The sequence below is a fragment of the Tenrec ecaudatus genome, chromosome 7 (assembly GCF_050624435.1).
Source record: "Tenrec ecaudatus isolate mTenEca1 chromosome 7, mTenEca1.hap1, whole genome shotgun sequence".
NCBI classification, from domain to species: domain Eukaryota; kingdom Metazoa; phylum Chordata; class Mammalia; order Afrosoricida; family Tenrecidae; genus Tenrec; species Tenrec ecaudatus.
The window spans coordinates 18,462,152-18,468,200 of record NC_134536.1 but is presented as its reverse complement, the minus strand read 5'-3'; positions in this window follow the sequence as shown (position 1 = coordinate 18,468,200).

The window sequence follows — 6,049 nt, the reverse complement described above, 5'->3', positions numbered from 1 at the left end:
CTGCCGTTTGATCTGAAACGATTGGGTGTTTTCATGCAGAAGTGAGTTCAGCTACAGACCCGGAGAGTAAGGGTTAAAGACAGCCTTTTGTTGTTGTTCCAACCCAGAGCGTCCATAGGCTCAGCAGAGCGAAATCTGCCCCTTCCTGCGCCATCCCCACAATCGTCCCTGTGCCTGAGCCCTCCGTGTCAATCCACTGTCTTGAAGGCCTTCCTTGCTGTGCTGCCCCTCCACTCTACCAAGCATGATGTCCATCTCCAGGGACCGATCGCTCCTGACAACACGTCCGAAGTATGCCTCTAAGGGACGGACACTCGGGCTGTATTTTTCCCAAGACACAACAGCTGTCCTTTAGCAGGCTGGGTGCTTGCAATATTCTCCTCCAGCACCACAATGCATATGCGTCAAAACTTCTCGGTCTTCTTGATTCAAAGTCCAATGTTCAGCTGCATAGGAGGCCTCCTTCTAGTGAAACATCATGAAACACTTTCAGTGCCCCCGCCTTCTAGAGAAACGGCCCAGCAGGAGAGCTTGTCAACACGCCTGTTAGTGCCGAGCCTCCAGGTCTGGACTGATGGACTGAAGACCGGAGAGGTGTGTTGAGGGAAGCGCTTGCCTGTAAGCTACCGGGGCAGCGGGGAGGCCTGGGAGCGCCCTCAGAGCCCCAGGCCAAGCAGGGAAGTGAGAAGGGGCAGGCTGAGCTAAGACCGTGGGAAGTTCTAAGAAAGCTTCAGGCCAGGGGTTATCTTGGCACCCATGTTGTCCACTCGGAGCCCAGTGTCTCACCGGAAGGGGCTTGAAGTGGCACCCCACTAGCTCAGCCATTGGTTGGCAGCAGTTGCAGGACACCCCTGAAAACATGGGCAGCAGCTGGGCCCTCGAGGGCCCCACTGCCCAGAGCAGGACATGTGCACAGGCATCTCCACGCTGCCGCACCCACGCCGCATGCCTTCTGGATCTGCCAGACTTCTCCCCTTCCCACAGGCAGCAGCGTCTCCCGGGTGCCTTCTTGTTGCCAAAGATGTGCCTTCTCTTCCTCCCCTCTTCTTCTTCTCCCCTCCCCTTTCTTCTCTCCCAGGAGCATCACCTCTACACTCTGAAGTCTTTCATGATGTTGCCAATCTCTGCCATTTCCTCCAGGATCCAAAATTGGTCGTATTTGCTTTCTTCGGCAGGTGGTGAGGAGGCGGGAGATGCAACCGGTGAAGGACTGGTTTAGGCAAAGCCCAGAAACATGGCATCGTCATTGTATGCTTGGTGTTATTCACTGTACTCCGTAATCATACATGGGATCGGGGAGAAGCGTACAAACATATACTCTTCTCTCAGCCTCTGCACAAGCTATCCGTGGGGATACCTTCTCATGCAGGAGAGGCTCCACTAAGCTCCCAAAGGGGAAAAAAGTCACTTTCCACTGCAGTCATCGACGAACACATAAGCAGACAGTAACCAAGAGTCTACGCCGCCCCCTCCCCCCCAGTCCAGGGTAGATGCCGTATCAGCGCCCTGCACTTAGCAGGAAAATCGTCGTTTCTGGGGTCGGCGGTCCTCAATGACACTTCCCCTAGCAAGGGAACGCTGCCTGAGAAGTCACCAGGGAGAGGCCAGGACAATTATCTCGAGCTGGGAGCCTGCAGTGAGGGATCCTGGGAAGCTGCCTCTTGGCATGGAGGGTTCACAGCTCCCAAGTGCAGGGACCGGTGCCAGGGTTTTTACCTCCAACCAAGAGCCATCAGCAAGGCAACGCTGCTCATGTGACTCTTGACCCCAGACAATTCAACAACCACCAAGCGCAGGAAACAGCATGCACGGACCACCTCTCCAGGAGAGAGCGATGCCCACTGGTTTCCTTCTGCTTCTCGGTGAGTCCCTTCTAGCTTGTCCCTAGTCCGGCTAGTACGTGCCAGCTGTTTTTCCCTTACACCGTGGGTGATGTCTTGCTGGGCCTGGGTTGTGACTTCTGTGTCCTTTCAGGCTCACAGTTTAGGGATATTCCTTGTTAAATTGTGTGCTGGTCGCAAAGATCCAGCGGGGTGACTCCGGCTGCCGGGTACGCTGGTTCCCGTGCTGTACTTGGGGACTAGGGAAATGGTCACAGCAATGATTTGCTGTTGTGCTGTAGAATCTTTCTTCCTCGGGATGTGGTCTCCTCTTCCATTAATGAATTCCAGATCCGGACCAGGGAAAGACCATAACTTTTTATTTGAGCAACTGCCCTTAGCTTTCTGCTTCTCCAATTGGTTCTTTTTTCTTCTTCTTCCTCCTGGTTGGAGATGTTAACAGCCTTCCTGTTGACTCCTGGACTAGTTGGTCACGAGCCCCCCAATTCCAGGCTGGCCAAGCCCCCTTCGCTGCCTCCCCCATCCTGCTGGTCATTCCTGTTGATTGCAGCCTCCTTTTTCCCAGTGCTGCCACCTGGCCTCCATTACCCTGTGGGGACGGGACATGAATATTAACCAGCCCCGATCTGTGGCCACTTCCACCGTCAACCAGAGCAGCAGAGGACCACCGCCGCGGGACTTCTGGTGATGCTGGTGGGTCCCAGGGGCGCTCTTGGTGGCCGGGATGGAGCTTGTGGGTGCCTCTTGATGGTTTTCACTGCCATCCAGGCCACGCTGACTCATAGCCACCACCCCCTGTGGGTTCCCAGACTGTAACTGTTTACAGGGAGGGGGAAGCCCCATCTTTCTCCTGAGGAGCTGTACCAACGGGGACGCTTCCCTGATCTTAAAACCCACCTCTCCATGGGTTGCCAACATGTAATGATAATGTATGACCTGCACCGCCAGCCAATGCCTGGAATCTGGGGAGAACGCAATAAACCAGAGCCTTGGGGTGAGGGTGGGAGGGGTGGGAGGGCCCGTTTGAGCTAGACTTCCCTCCTCCTCACTCTAAAGAAGCACCAGCCCTGATGTTCACACTGGTGTAGTGGTTACATGTTGGGCAGCTAACCGAAAGGTCTGCAGTTCGAAACCACCAGGCTCTCTGAGAGAAGAAGACAAAGCTTTCTGCTCTCATGAAGAGTTACAGCCTCAGAAACCCACAGTGGCCAGTCCTGCCCTGTCCTACAGCGTCGTCATGTGAGTGGGCATCGACTCAGTGCAGCGGGTTTATGGCTTGTCGGGTGCTCAGTCTGATCATGTTGGCTGAGTCTTTTTCCCTGCATGTTCCCGTGGTCTGCGAAAGCTGTCTGCCACCCTCACTTCCTCATCCTGCCTTGCAGGTGCTCTACTGGGAGGAAGTGCCGTCTTAAAGCAAAGGAGGAGCTTCCAGAATCTTTGCGCCCCATTCACCTCTACACCAGAGAGAGAGAGAGAGAGATACCTCAACTCCTGGTCCTCTGGAGAGGTGAACATGGACCTGACAAGACCCAACTGTCAGAAGGTCCTGCCCCTCTGTAGACTGTGTCAAGACTGGGCATGTGTGGGGAAGGAAGTAGAGGGAGGCTGTGGCCAATCTAGACCCCAAATACTGTCTCCAAAACACTTTCAGAAGGTGATCTGTTTCCACACAAAACTCTACCATGAAGAAACAGATGACAGATGTGCTAGCCTGGGTAGACTAGAGAAACAAATTCATAGACACACTCATGTCTATAGGAAAGAGCTTTATACACAAAAACAGTTGAATATTGAGAAAATATCCCAGCCCAGTCCAGATCAAGTCCATAAATCCGATATTAGCCCATATGTCTGACACCAATTTTTAAAGTCCTCTTCAGACTCAGGAAACACATGCAATAATGCCGAATGCAGGAAGATCACAGGCCAGTAGGTGGGAGGTCTTGTGGATCCAGTGGCGTTGTAAGCATCTCAGCGCTGGGAGGGGTCTCCACGTGGCTTCTCCAGCTCCCAGGCAACGGAGTCTATCAGTATAGTACCATATGTCTTGTCAGTGGAGAGTCTCTCAGGGAGTGAACACAGAGAGAGAGTCTCCCTCCTTCAAGGAGGAAATACAGGAATTTCCAGAATCCTCAGGGGAAGGCCATGCCCACACAGAGCCCTCATTGGCTGTATCCTGATTGACAGGCTAGACGTCACCCCTTTACTCTTAATCCTATCAAGTCCCAAATTGATGCCAGATGATGTAACTACCTCAACAGATGCAATTGGTGGGGTCAAAATGGGGGTAAGGGCCTGGGCCCCAGCTACTCAGCCTCATCCCCACCCAACACGGAAGAGTGAGGACACTGGTTCAGAGTCATGTTCCTTTATTCAACCCTGCGGAGCTCTTGTGTGACATAGCCAGTCATGTAACTTTCGTCATGTGATCAAGTAATCACTCTAACCCTCAGTGTCTTCCTCAGCCTGTGTCCACACATGTAACGGAGCCAGGAACAAGGTCCTGGGTACAACGACCTGGAGTCAGGCTGAAGGAGAGAAGGGCTTGAGGCAGGGGGGCTGCTGGGAGCCCGGCACCCAGGCCACTGCGTCAGCCTCCCTGACCGAGGAGCTTCGCTGAGGCGTGGAAGTGACTGGGAGCCTCTGCAGTCCAGAGAGAGGAGGCTGAGAAGGAGGCAGAGAGCTGGCCCGAGACCATGTCTTGACTTGGGGGCGATGGGGGCAATGGGGGCGGGGGGTTATTGACCAGAGCAGGTTTCAAGTCCAAGCCGCCACTTCTAGAAGATGGCTCTGCAAGGGTGGAGAATGGGTGGGAGGGGACAGCCAGCTAGTGTTGGGTCAAAGGCAATTTGCAGGCCAGGGAAACCCGACAGTGATCGAGAGGAGAGGGTCAGCCTCTCAGGGAGCCGCAAAGTGCAAAGTGAAACCACCGCGAAGGGCAGGGCACACCTCTCAACTCCACGGCAGTAGAATCAGGGCCTTGTTGGTGAGGTGGGTGGTGGGGGGCCAGCTCTAGATGCTGCAGGAGGACAAGGCCACAGAGTCTGGTCATCATGGTGATGGATCCACTCAGCAGTTCCTCTCCTGGGGAGGCAGGAAACCCACACCCACCTAGGGCGGTGGGTGCAAGAATGTGCAAATGCACCGATCTCTAAAGGAAATAGCCCACCTGTCCATCAATAAGCCACCAGCTGTGTGAATCATGGGACTGTCATACCAGGGAATCGAAACAGCAATTAAAATAAACTAGTCATACACGCTAGCAGAGCTAGACCTCGGGCTAGAAGAGAGCATGTGAAATGTAAGGATAGGTCCAACATTATGGCTATCAAATCATAGAAATGTTTATTAACCAAAAGTATCACAATGTGCAGCAATTATTTCTTAACACATCCTCCCTCTAGCTCCGTACAATCAGAAGGCCATGTCTCCAGCTCTCTCACTCTTCCATGAAAGGGCATGGTGGTGTTACCAGAACACATTGGGCTGCTAACCACAGGGTCAGAAGTTTGCACCCCACCAGTTGCGCCACAGGAGAAAGAGAGGCTTTCCTTCCCCCGTAGAGAGTCACAGCCTCAGGAACCCTTGGGTGGGGGGGGGGTTCTCTCCTGTCCTATCGGGTTGCTATGAGTCAAACTTGACTCGATGGCAGTGAATGAACCCTACCCCAAAGGAGTCTGTGCTCTTCGATTGACACCACCTCAAAAGGCATGTTTGGGGGTCCTGAAGGGACTCAAATCCTGTTCCTTTGCGTCAGTCTTTGAGTTTGGGGAACAAAAACAAGTCTGAAGGGGCAAGACCAGGCCTGAAGGGTGGATGGGGGAGTGACGTTCTCATAGGCCATCCCCGCGACCCTGGAATGAGCAAGCGCTTGGGATTTTTAACTTTCATTCTGGGAGGATTAGGATTACAGGTGGCGATGAAGGATTACCGAGCAGATCCCCACCACCCAGCCCCATCACATTCATGCCAATCTCCTCCACTTACCAGCCCTGACCCCACTTTCCCCACGTCCTGTTTCCTCTCCGCCCCCTTTCCGGTCCCTCTGAGCCTTGTCCTTGGGCAAATGCTGCCCTTTTGAGTGCCAGCAGTGAATGAATGATTCTAAGGTAGGTGTCCCTGCCTCGTGTTACTGTCCCCTGTAGATCTGCCTGATGTTTAATGGAAAACAGCCATGAGGTTGAGTTCAGTTCCAGACCTGGAGGTGA